Below are 14,217 nucleotides of genomic sequence, written 5' to 3' on the forward strand. Positions count from 1 at the left end.
TTAACAAATCTAGAAAGCCTTCTTCGCTCTCCCTGCTAAACAGATCACCAGTTACCACCTGTGATAACATATTTAAATAAAATGCCACCACAATTACATATTTATTTAACATTTGGTATGTTCATGCTATATATTTTCTTTTTCCTTTATTCTTTTTTTTATATATATTTTTTTTTTTTAATTACGCCAAGTAGCCATTGCAGAAAGATTGTTGTATAAAGTAAAAGAAATTAAACAAAGTTGCAAAATGGCATTTTCTATAACTTCTGCAAATGTTAGAAATATGGCTTATTTCAATGTTTAGTGCCCCGGGAGTATCTGTGAGGCAAAGATATTACGTTGCACAAGAAACTCTTGATGCCTGTAAAGCTGCTGTGTGTGTGAGAGACAGTGTGTGCGGGCAGTAAGTGTGACACCTCTGGACACAACCCAGACAAACCAATTGTGTGTGTGTGTGTGTGTGTGTGTGTGTGTGTGTGTGTGTGTGTGTGTGTGTGTGTGTGTGTGTGTGTGTGTGTGTGTGTGTGTGTGTGTGTGTGTGTGTGTGTGTGTGTGTGTGTGTGTGTGTGTGTGTGCAACACACGGGGAAAAGGAGAACAAGCCTGTGCCATTAAAATTACAAAAAGGAACCATTTAGAAAGTTCATTGGGGGCAAGGAAGGGAGGAAGTACAGAGAGGTAATATAAAACAACTAGACAAAACCATTGACGAGAATTGGATTAAAGACCCCCAAAGAGACAGGACATGCTGCCGGATCCAGGGAGGAGATGAAAAAAAGGTCAAGGAAGGGAGAGGATGTGAAATAACAGGATAGATGTGTCAATACAACAAAAAGGAAAGTGCTGAAAGCGCTACTGCTTACAAACAATATGTGTGGCGACCACTAGTGACTAAATATAATCAAAATATCAAAAAATTATCAAAAAGTGTATAGAGTACTTATATAAGCAAGGCTGCCTGATAAAAAAAAACTGGCCGAGCAAGATCAGGGAAACATACATATAACAAATACAAACCGGCGCCTCAAAAAAGTCCAAGAAATGCAAATATAAGGTAATATGAAACCTTATTACAGAAGTCCAATCTGGAACATCCGGATCCACTTGATAATCCATGAAGAAGTTTCCTCAGGACACGAGGAATTAAACACAAGGGACAATCATAGTGTGTACTGCTGCATAAACAACATAACAACAAACAACAAACAACTAAGACGGGACAAGACTAATAAACTAACAAACAATGATCAATCAAAACACTGCTGAAATAAACAATGTATTTATTAATATATAATAGAGACAATATGTCTGTCTAAAAATACGTCTGTCAATATGTCTGTCTAAAAAAGTTGTGATGCCGGTCCGGTTTTGTGATACTACTACAGCCAATCAGATTGGGGATATAGTTCCCACAATCCGATTGGTTCAAGTACCATGTAACACCAGCCATCTTGCTTTTGATGACATCAGGTTTAAGCGAAAGGAAGCACAACCATTCTGATTGGCTGGCTTCATTTCCTTTCCATGACGTCACCACAAAAAAAAAAAAAGGAAAAGCTCATAGTTTTCACTGTCAATCAGGCCCATGGGAACCATTTGCAGAAAATTTGACGTCATAGGCCTATAAAAGCCTATGTTGCCTCATTTTACACCAAGAAGCCGAGTAGGTAGGACCTCCTCCTCCTATAGGAGGACAAGAGCGAGTCTGCTGAAGATACAGATGAAGAAGAATATACCGATGAAGAACCATAGAAGACCAAAGAAAGTGACGAAAGTCAGGACGGGGGCAACCAAATAGACGCAAACCAGATTTCTGTGGGAGTATCTACATGCTGTTGTTTTACCAATTGTAAGTAATTCTGTGTTTTGTTGTTACAATAAATTGACCCTATCTCACCCTGGTATTTTCTTTCTCTGCGCTCCACCTCCCATCTCTTTTTTGCATTTTGGACTGTTATCTGGCCGGCTGATCACCGGAGGGAGAGGGAGCAGCGGGAGAGGAGACCTTCCTGAGGAATTTCCCTAAAGATCCCAGACGAGCGCAATCTCCATCTCCAGGAACTGAAGATACAGATGAAGAAGAAGATACCGATGAAGAACCCTAGAAGACCAAAGAAAGTGACGAAATTGGATTTCAAATTACAGAAGAAGAAAAAGAAAGAAGACAAAGACTTTGGATTTTTTTTACCTGTTCCTGTGCGTGGATTGGTTCGAGAGCATGCGGTGTCCCCGGGATCGGAGGGTGAAGACATCTAAAGGTACAGTAAGTAAAAATATGGAATGTATGTTATTTTTCTTTTACAGGTTTTTTATTTTTATTGTGATTGAATTTTTTTTGATGCCCATTCATTGCCACTGTAATTATGTATGTCTCTATGGATATACATACAGGGGACAATCAATGGTTGTTTGTGCAAATGGTTGTTTTTATGTGTTTTAACTGTAGTTTACTTGTTTGTATATAAATGTTTTGGCAATTTAATTTTTATTTTTATTTAGTAAGATGTAATTTTTAGTGGTGTTTTCAATAGTTTATTTCAGGGGGTCTTGCTTTTTAATAGTGACTTCTTTTTGGTAGTTAGATTTTGTGTGATAGTGGTTACTTTGGGCTTTCATTTATTTCATAATGGTTTTGTTTTGGTGTTTTAATTTAGAATTGTGGCATTTATTTTGGATTGGATTAATTGATTGGTGGTAATTTAGTTCTGTTTACAGTACTGTACTTCTTTATTTGTTTTTAATTTCTGATTGTTTGGATTGCATTGGATCTTGTTTGTGGCTTTTTATTTTTTATTGAGCATTGACTGGTATAGTGTTAAATGATACACAGATTATATGTGCATCATTTACCCACTGTGCCATTCAATTGTTTTATTGGCATTTGTTATCTATTTGATGTGATGTGTTTTATATTGTTATGTGGTGTATTTTATTTTGCTATGTGCTGTGTTTGATTTTGCTGTTTAATGTTTTTTTTTATGTGGCTATGTAATGTTGTTTATTTGGCTATGTTATGATTTATATTTGGCTATGTAATGTGTTTTATTTGGGCCTGATTTTTTAATCCTTCCCCATTTCTTGGTATATTGGTCAATCATGCCCATATTATATGGGCATAATGTACCAATGAATGAGTGAAGGGTGGGTATAGTGGGGCAGGGGTGGGTGGTTAGGCATCCCGGGTGGGTATCGGGGCAGGGTGGGTTAACCCCTTAATTACTATAGCAGTTATTAACCGCTAAGGTGAATAAGGGGCTAGGGGACATTAGATTGTATTTATTACTGTATGTATGCTTTCTGGCAAAGGAGGACAGGGACCTGCAGTAAGCTGACGAGTACACCCTTCATATTGGCAGGGGTAAGTAGAACAGTTTTGTTTAATTTATTTATGCTTGCTAATGGTGTGATTAATAATGGGCAAATAATCTAGTATCCATATCTGGATAATAGTTATTTTGCCCATTACTGTACTGTATGTGTTTTTTTGGGGGAGGGGTGAGTAATGATTTCCATGTAGGCCATTTATTTTTGACATACAGGCCTGCAGGGACCCACAGGACCACCCAAGAACCCCTGGATGCCCACGGGTACCACCTGAGGACCCACAGGGGACACCTGCAGGGAATAACTGAGGGCCAAACAGCTGTGGGGCCCCCGCAGACACACAGGCACCACCCGAGGGCCCCCAGACACCTGTGGGGATGACCTGGGGACCCCCAGACACCAATGGGGACCACAAGGAGGGCCACGGAGCCTAGCGGGGACCACTCAGAGGCCCCCAGACATCCGTGTGCACCTCTCAGGGTACACTGTGAGGCCTGTGGACACCCGTCGGGACCACCAGGGACCCTCGCTGGACTGGGGTATTAATCCTGTGTATAAAAAAAATAAATAATGGTTTCATGGGGGGAACAAGGGGTGGGTTATGTATGGTTGTTTATGAAATACTGTAATGGTTCATTGGGGGCCTACGAGGTGGGTAGTGGGGCTGTTGTGTATTTTTTTTTTGTATTGTAGGTACTGGTGGTGGTTGAACGGGGTAGTAGCCCCAAGAATAGGTGTTTAGGCCTACTGGGTGCATAGCGGGATGGGTTAACCCCTTCCTTACCGTAGCAGTATTAAGCGCTAAGGTAATGAGGGGGTTAAGTCCACCCGCAACCCCCCCTGCAAGGCCTAAACACTCACGAAGGTCTAAATACCACCTTCACCCTCTCCCGCTACCCACAATAAGCTTGGCACAGGTGTTTAACCCCTTCATTGCCTTAGCGGTTAGCCACTAGGGTAATTAAGTTACCTATAAATGCATTTTTCATGCATCTGATTCATGCCGGGGATCTCCGGTGCTGGTATTAATGGATATCAGCTCCTGAGACCCCGCATCAATCCGATGCAGGAGAAAGGCATGATTTTTTTTCTAAGTGCCATCTCGCCGCTCATCGGCAGCTTCTCCCCACCTTCTTGCCAACTTTTTGTGACGGGACGATTTGGAGAGAAGTTTGCCAGTCTAGAGCGACGATCAGCTGCAATAATCTGGTCAGGACTACTAGAATACAGCGAGTTTGAAAAGCTGGCGATGAGCTGCGAAAAATGGCTTATCACCGAGCAGGCGGAATTTTTTTTTTTTTGGGGGGGGGGGGGGGGGGGGAGAAACGTCAATTGTTGCTCTTATCGCCAGCTTATCGGGGCTTATTGAATTGAAGTAGGCTTTTTGGCGAGAAGCTGGCGATATGTGGCTTATCACTGCTTACTGCATGAGACCCTTAGAGGCTAAATAATGCAATGAACACATAATTTCCCCTAAACCAGGAACAACATGACTCCTGCTAGTGAGTGGCTCCAAGTCTGGGCTTACCCTCTCATAATGAGCCATTATGGAAGCTGTGTTTAAGTGAATGCAGCCTATTACCTCCTCCTCTCTAATACACTGGTCTGTATGTTTTTAAGATGTACTGTATGATGGATTGTGACTTGTGTTTCTTTTGGCTATGGGTATTTGTAAATGGGCACTGGGCATTGGGCTTAACGTACCCAGGAGGAGGTGTGATTTAATTTGAGATGTGAAACATTTTGCACATTTTTGCATTTTCCCAACACTGGGATTCAGACCATTGAGAGAGAAAGAGAGAGAGAGAGTGGGATTCAGATCATTGGGAGAGAAAGAGAAAGAGAAAGAGAGAAAGAGAGAAAGAGAAAGAGAGAAAGAGAGAGAGAGAGAGAGAGAGAGAGAGAGAGAGAGAGAGAGAGAGAGAGAGAGAGAGAGAGAGAGAGAGAGAGAGAAAGAGAGTTATTTCCGCTAATTCTTTTTTTTTTAACGTATATATTTTTCAGGAAACATGGTAACATATAAAGGCGGGAAGGGAATGGGGGGGAGGGGGGTACAGAAAATAAAAGGGTTATGAGGTGGGGGGGATAGGGCAGTGGGGTAACATCCATCACTGCTTCATGCAGGAAGCAAACATTCCATGATACTTGTCACAACCTATACTAGGTCTAGATCTACCTAACCTGTAGTAGTTGTTTCTGGTTTCCTTACTATTTTATGGTTCCTATTGGGTTCTTCCATATGTAAGTCTCCCAGGGGTCCCATGTTGTCAGGAAGGTGTTGTATCTGTCGTGTATTAGGCTTGTAAGTCTCTCCATCGTCATTATGTAGTTTATCTTGTGCAATACCTCATTGATCGGGGGGGGGTCGTTCTGTTTCCAATGTCTTGCTATTAGAGTTTTGGCTGCGGAGAGGATCTGTGTTATCAAAGAGTCTATTTTTCTCTCAAGTCCGTCGGTCGGTTTTAGTAGGAGTACTGTTTCTATGTCCCATGTTAGCTCTACCCCTGTTGTCTCTTCTATTAGGCGTCTAATTCTTCCCCAGAATAGGATGATTTTGGGGCAGGACCACCATATATGTTTAAATGTGCCTATTTGACCGCAATTACGCCAGCACATTGGGGAGGTTAGCGGGAAAAAGGAATGTAGGCGGGCTGGTGTGTAGTACCATCTGTGTAGGACTGCAGGTTTGTTTCCCTGATTAGGGAGCATCGGGAAGCTTTAGCTGTCCTTTCATGGATTTCTGCCCAGTCCTCTTCCTCTAGGGAGTTTCCTATGTCGTGTTCCCAGTCTAGAATATTTTTGCTTGTTTGGTCATCATATTGTTTTAAAAGTACCTGATAGAGTTGGGCAATCGTCCCTTTATTGTATTGACCTCTTTGGAATAGGCTCTCAAAGTCAGTGAGAGGCCTATTCCAAGTGTCACTTGGTTGAATTGAGGAAACATAGTGTGCCAGTTGTATGTATTGGAATATTTGTGTGGTTGGGATGTTATATTCCTCTCTTATTCCCATGAATGATTTAACTTTTCCTCCTTGTTGCATGTCTCCTAACTTAGAGAGCCCTTTCTCGTCCCATTGCTTAAAGATATTTGAGTTGTGAGCTGGTGTGAATTCGGGGTTGGATCCAATGGGTGTTAGGGGTGAGGGGATGGAGGAGATTTGCCTGTGTTTGCAGTTTTTATCCCAGATGTTTAGGGAATGCAGTAAGACTGGATGGACTCTATAGGCTGTTTGTCTGTTCCCCTTTTTTACCCATAGAAGAGACGCTAACTCCTTTGACCCTGTTTCCGCTCTCTCTATATCCACCCACAGTTTTTTCCCTGGGGCTGTGGACCAATAGATTAGCGGACTTAGTCTAGCCGCTTCATAGTACTTTGCTAAGTCTGGTTTGGCCCAGGCCGCCTCTTGCCTGGGAGAGAGCCATCAGTTTCTTCTTTATCCTAGGTTTTCTACCGTTCCATATAAATTTAGTTATTTCTTTTTCCAAATCCCTTATAACATTGGTTGGAACCGTTACTGGGAGCACTTGGAATAGATAAAGTATTCTAGGTAGTAGGTTCATTTTCACTGATATTATTTTACCCGTCCACGATATCTGGTATCTTGACCAGGATTCCAGGTCTTTTTTCAGGTTTTTAATAAGATTCAGGTAGTTTGCTCTGTACATATATTATCATATGTTCTCGTAATGTATATTCCTAGATATCTCATCTTGTCTGACATCCATTTTATTGGGAATTTTTTCTTTAGTGCGCTTTCTAGTTCTGGAGGTATGTGCAGGCCTATAGCCTCTGATTTTGTGTTGTTCACTTTAAAGTTTGAGAGTGTGCCAAATTTGTCTAGCGTGTCAAATAGGTTTTTTAATGAGGTATCTAGGTTAGTCAGGGAGAGTAAAGTGTCATCCGCAAATAGCGACACTTTATAAATGTTGTTTCCAATAGGGACACCCTCTATCCGCTAATTCTTTTGATGTCCTGGATGACATTTTACTCAAACTCGCATTCCTGAAGGTGTAGAGATGCCGGAGGGTAGTTTATACGCTGCATCGAATTTAGTAAGAAAAAGCACTTTTCCACATTCAAAAAACCCTTACAGTGAAATACAATAAAACATTTTTAAAAATTACCTTATTGACTGGTTTCACCCCCTTTAAAAACCAACAAAAAACAAAAGCTGTCACATGGTACAACAACCACCACTACCACTACCTTGTGAAGGAGTACAGATTGTAATAAGCACACATTTAAATATATTTTCCAAAGTTGACTGACTTTAAATTTAAAAAGTACCTCGGAAATGATGATGAATTGTCGCCAGAAGCAATATTTTGTATGATGGTCGAAACTTAAATAAACTATATAAAAATCCTATGCAATAGCTTACTGTGCAATCATTTGCTCTCACTTACTAGCAGTCAGGTTGATTGCCAGTGAGCTGTGAGCTCTATGCAATATCTGATTGTGCAATTATTTAAATGTCTGACATATTTCTAAGTAAAATATTTAATACAAAAACTTGGCAAAGTAAACTTTAACGTTCAATTTGAGCATAATTTTGTGTCAAAATCAAAATGATTGCCCCTGAGATCAAATGTCCTACATCAAGATAAAATAAAAGTGCAGTCAAATATTTAAATACCATTCCTTAAGTATCTTTGTCTTAAAACACATTACTTTTATTGACAGTATAGCTTTATTGTATCCTTCTGATAGCTGCTAAAAGACACAGGGGCCTGTTCTAGTAGCATTCATGAAATTGCAAGTTTAGCATATTAAAGCCAGAGGTTTTGTCAGTTTAGTTATCATAGTATTCAGAAAGACTCTGAAGCCATGTGATAGCAAAATGCCCAAACCTTACGAAGAGCAGTGATGTGATCTCAGCCTCTCTCAAAAGTTCTCAGCCGTGCGATCTGCAACGATCTGGCCCAGCTGCATAGAGAGCTGCACAGAGAGAGCCACCTCTCCCTGCGTATATCTCGCGATCACAGGGTTTTTTTAAAAAATGTTATACTAGTGTATGTGAGCAGGGGTTCTCCGGACAGAACCGCATTGGTTTCAGGTCCAGGGACCCCCTGCTTCCTGAGATACAGGCTCCGTTATGGGGTGTGGTATCTCCTATGCTTTTAAATGTCCCTGTCACGTGACGTGGGACATTTAAATGCATAGTTTCCTACTGACACGCCATAAAATGGCCTGAATATCGGGAAGCAGGGGGTCCCCGGACCTGAAATTGCTCCGGAGACCCCCTGATCACGTACATTAGTATTAACATTTTTATAAAAACAGCTTCATTACCTTGGCGGCTAGTCGCTAAGGCAATGGTGTTTAACTTCAGTAGCCTGTTTATTGGGGGTAGACGTAGTGGATGAAGGGGGTAGGAGCCCCAGGGTGGGTGGTTAGGCCTGCCGGGAAGGTTGTGGGATGAGTTAACCCCTCCATTACCATAGAGGTGGAAAATGCCTAAACATCGACCTTGGGGCAACTACCCCCTTCACCCAATCCCATTACCCCGAATAAACAAAAATAAACGCATCAACCCTACTACCCACCTTCTCTATCCCTAACAACACATACAGTACACTAATGGGAAAAATTACTATTATCCAGGCATGGATAAAAGCTCATTTGCCCATTCTAAATAAAACATTCCCCAGCCAGTAGAAATAAAGTAAATAAAACTTGCACTTACCCCTGCCATGATGAAGGGCATCCTCACCACCATACTCAAGGTCCATGTCCTCTGTTGGCAGCAAGAGTACAAGAAAAATACAATCTAATGGCCCCTAACCCCTTAATAACCTTAGCGATTAATAACCGCTATAGTAATTAAGGGGTTAACCCCCCTCCCCCGCTACCCACCCGGGAGGCCTAACCACCCACCCCGGGGCCACTATACCCACCCTTTATCCTTTGATTAGCACAGTGGTACATCATATCCATAGAATATGGGCATGATAAGCCACTATAGCAGTAAATGGCCAACCTATAAAAAAAAATCATCAAGCACAAAAATACAGAACAATTAAAGAAATAAAAAACCACCTACAGTAAACACCACAAGAATAAAAGAACTAAAACACCTAAACAAACACATCAATAAAATTAATCTGACACCAAAACAGCAAAAGGGGCACAGATAAATACAGTGACAGACAATGCATTTTTTGGCAAATGCTTCTTTTGAATTGATTGTTATTTTTTTCTATTTCTGTTTATTGTTTTGTCTAAATTGCTATGTATTTGGATGGCTTGTTTCTATTACATTTTAGGATTGGTTAGCGGTTTTATTTCTTTAATTGTTTTGTTTATTAGGTGTTTATTTAATTGTATTCTAGTATTTTGGGATGACATAATTTTTATTATTTTGCTGTTTTGGTGTTAGATTAATTTTATTGATGTGTAGTTTAGGCTTTTCAGTTTGTTTATTCTTGTGGTGTGTAGGTGCTTGTTTATTTATTTTATTCTTGTGTATTTTGGGGCTTGATGATTTCTTTATAAGTTGGCCATTGACTGCTATAGTGGCTTATTATGCCAATATTATATGGTGTGATGTACCACTCTGCCAATCAATGGATAAAGGGTGGGTATAGTGGCCCTGGGGTGGGTGGTTAGGCCTCCCGTGTGGGTAGTGGGGAGGGGGATTAACCCCTTAATTACTATAGCGTTACTTATCGCTAAATTGATTAGGGATAGATATATATATAGTTATACAATTAGATAGTATTTTTTCTTGTACTTGCTGCCAACAGAGGACATGGACCTGGAGTATGGTGATGAGGATACCCTTACTCATGGAAGAGGTAAGTAGAAGTTTTATTTACTTTATTTCTGCTCGCTGGCTAATGTTTTATTTAGGATGGGCAAATGAGCTATTATCCATATCTGGATAATAGTAATTTTGCCAATTACTGTACACTATGTGTTGGGGGGGGGGAGGAGTTGTTGGGTAAAGGTGGCATTTGGCCCTTGGTGGGTGTTTATACCTACCGGGTGGTTAGTGGCAGGGGTAAACACTTCATTACCTTAGCGGTATTCACTGTTAGGGTAATAAAGGGGTTAACTCCACCCGCAACCCCCTTGCAAAGCTTAAACACCCACCAAGGGCCAAATACCACCTTCACCCACCCCGCTAACCACAATAAACATGTCACTGTAGTGAACCCCTTCATTGCCTTAGCGGTTAGCTTCCAAGGTAATGAAGCTGCCTGTAAATGCATTTTTCATGCATCGGATGATGCCGGGCGTCTCCGGTGCTGGTATTAATGTGTATCATCTCCAGAGACCCCCGGCATCAATTCAATGCAGGAATTTTTTTCTCTCGAGCCCTTCTCACCAGCTTCACGCCAAATTTTTCTGGGTAGAAGAATTTGGCATAACATCGCAATTCTTAAGCCTTGATAACTTAATCGAGGCTACTACACTGGCGACACACTTTATTCAAGCTCGGCTAGTCCCACGAATTCGGGTATACTCGGGTGTATTGAGGTTTGTGACTGTTTTCTGCCCGAGTGCATTGCGTTATTTTCCAGGCAGGGATTGAAGCATTTTATTCCCCCTGGCTGCAATACTGCACAGTATATATATATATATATACTGCATTACAATTCATGAATTTATGCCATCTGGTAGACACGCGAAGCATTGCAGCCTATTAAATCCTAATCATTAATATTTAACAGATCAGCCGCCCGTCAGCCAGGCATGAACCATGGCTGGGAAGGCAAACGCAATGGGGCTTGTCAGAGGTGAGGAGCGGCGCATTCCAGGTATCTGCCAGGTACATACTGGGTATTTGCTCGAATAAAGTGTGTCGCAGCAGTAGAATTGCATGTTTTTCCAAAACTTGCAATTTGGGGTTCATCGCACTGTGTGTTTGGGCCAGAGCCAAAAATGTTGATTAAATGCTTTTGTCCTTATTTTGTAAGGTATGATAGCGCAGATGAAGTGCTATCGCATGAAAAGTCCCATTAACTTTATTAGGGCTTTTCATCCAATAGCACGGCATCTGCACTTATCACACCTTACAGAATAAAGGCCTTAAAGTACAGGATATATTGAATTATGTACAGTACATCATTGTAAATATCTAATGAAAAATATTCTAATTCATTAGACCATTTAAACTGATAGCAAAAAAGACAAATTAGCTCTCCTACTCTCCTACTCCAATTTCTTTGGCACGATTTGGCCTATTTACCAATACAGTGTTTATATATATATATATATATATATATATATATATATATATATATATATATATATATATATAGATATAGACACAATTGGATTATATTCAAAGGGAATTCATCATAAAGGCTATACGCTTCATTTTGGAGCATAACTATTTTTTGTTCGAAAATCAGTATTATCTGCAGGTCTGTGGAACGGCCATGGGCACCAGATTTGCCCCCAGCTATGCTAACCTCTACATGGGACTGTGGGAGAGTATCCATGTGTGGGGTAATGCTCGGCTGGGGGCCGGACTGGTGTTCTATGGCCGTTTCATAGATGACATTCTGTTCATCTGGGACGGTGAAGAGAAAGAACTGATAGATATCTTTTCATCCTTTAATATTAACAACATGGGACGGACATTTACATCCGAGATGGATAAATCCACGATTACTTTCCTTGATTTGGAATTTAGTGTCAATAAAGAAGGCAAAATCATCACGAAAACTTTTTTTTTAAAAAGTAGCTACCAATGGATATATACATAATACTAGCAATCATTACAAAAAATGGCTGGAGAACATCCCCAGGGGCCAATTCCTAAGGGTCAGGAGAAATTGTTCTCTTGACTCTGACTATCTGGCCCAGGGGGATGTTCTAGCCAATACACTTGTAGCTAAGGGATATAATAAAGACACCATCCAAGAGACGTTCAAGCAGGTAGGTTCAATAGATAGATGTGAACTTGTGGAGAAATCAAAACGAAACACTGGTGCTATCAGCAACAGATCTGATAGAGGGTTGAGAAATAATTCTAGTTCACCTTTTTTTATTACTCAATATAACAATGCATTTTCCAAGATTAAATCGATATTAAATTCTCATTGGAATATTTTGTTAAATGACCCGATCATTGGTAGTAGATTACCTACAAGGATACAGGTTGTATTCCAAAGGGCAAGGAATATTAAATCTCTATTGGCACCTAGTAAATTAAAAATCTCAGAGGATATACACACAAAGAATGTAAATGATACTGCTGGTAATTTCCTTTGTAAACGTACAAGATATATAACATGCAAACATTTAAGTACTTCAAATAGTATTTCATCTCATTCCAATGGATCTACACATCTTGTTAAAGGACATATTAATTGTTTATCCAGTTTTGCAGTCTATGTAATCATGTGCCTGTGTGGTTTACAATATATTGGGAGGACTGCACGTTCTCTAAGTACACGGTTTTTAGAACACCGTAGGAATATCATACATGGTCTACAAACACATAGTCTATCTCACCACTATCAATTGAAACATAATCAGGACCCAGCCACATTGACAGTGATGGGCATTGAAAATATTAAATCTACTTATTAAGTGGCGATAGACATAAACGTCTAAATCTACGGGAAACTTACTGGATCTATGTTCTAAATACACTGAGTCCATTTGGTCTAAATGACTGCATTGACATCAGTACTGTAATATAGTGGGTTCAATTCTTCCTTGGTGATGAGATATGGAGGTCTGGGTTGAACATGCTTGACATGTTCCCCCTGTGTCTGTCTCATTGAGTCTTTTCCTCATGTTTCTGTTCATTCCACAATTATTTGTTCTAAGTATATATCATCACAAGTCACTCACATAGTTCCGATAAAGAATTACATAAATATAAAGTTTATTGATAGAAATCACATAAAATGATTTAATATCACAATATATAGTAACACTATTTTGTATATGTATATATGCATAACTGTTTATGTGTATGTATATATACTGCTGCGGCAGCCTTTATTCTAACAAATCACCGTTTTTTCCCTGGCTTGTACCTGGAATGCGACGCTCTTCAGCTGGCGCATGCCGCGTTCCTTTTGCGTTCCCAGCCACGGGTCATGCCCGGCTGATGCGTGGTTGATGCGTTTATTGATAATGGTTCAGGATTTAATAGGCTGCAATGCTTCGCGTGTCCGCCAGATGGCAGAAATTCATGAATTGTAATGCGCATGCGCTTCAGTAATGTGTCGACTTGCAGGTGTTTCGTTAAAAAATGAGGAAAATCCACCCTTATCCTGGCTCGGATTGATGCAGGGGGGCTCCAGATCTGATACCCAAAAATATCAGCACCGGAGGCCCCCGGCATGCATCCGAGGCAGGAAAAATGCATGTACAGCCCACTTCATTACCTTAGCGGCTAACCGATAAGGCAATAAAGGGGTTAACCCACCGTGCCCGCTTTATTGTGGGTAGCGGGGGTGGGTGAAGGGGGTATTTGGCCCTTGGTGTGAGTTTAGGACTTGCGGGGGGTTGCGGGTGCACTTAACCCCTTCATGACCGTAGCAGTAAATACCGCTACGGTCATGAAGGGGTTAACCCCTACCCCCTAACTCCCCCGCAAGCCCTAAACAACCACCGTTGGGGCTAATACCCCCTATTATATATTTATAAAAACAACCCCTATAACCCCTAACATACACATATATGCACATCAATGATACTATAGGCCGGCGGGGGCCCTCGGGTGTTACCTGCAGGCCTGCAGTACCAATTATGTGCCCTCTCCAATTAATGAATAAACACATACATACTTTTAAAGAAATACCCCCCCCCCCTAACACAAACAGTATAGTAATGGCCACAATTACTATTATCCACAAAGGGATAATAGTGAATGTGCCCATTTTAAATACATAAACAGCAATAAATACATTAAATACATATAAC

Source organism: Ascaphus truei, chromosome 1 (genome assembly GCF_040206685.1).
Source record: "Ascaphus truei isolate aAscTru1 chromosome 1, aAscTru1.hap1, whole genome shotgun sequence".
Lineage (NCBI taxonomy): Eukaryota > Metazoa > Chordata > Amphibia > Anura > Ascaphidae > Ascaphus > Ascaphus truei.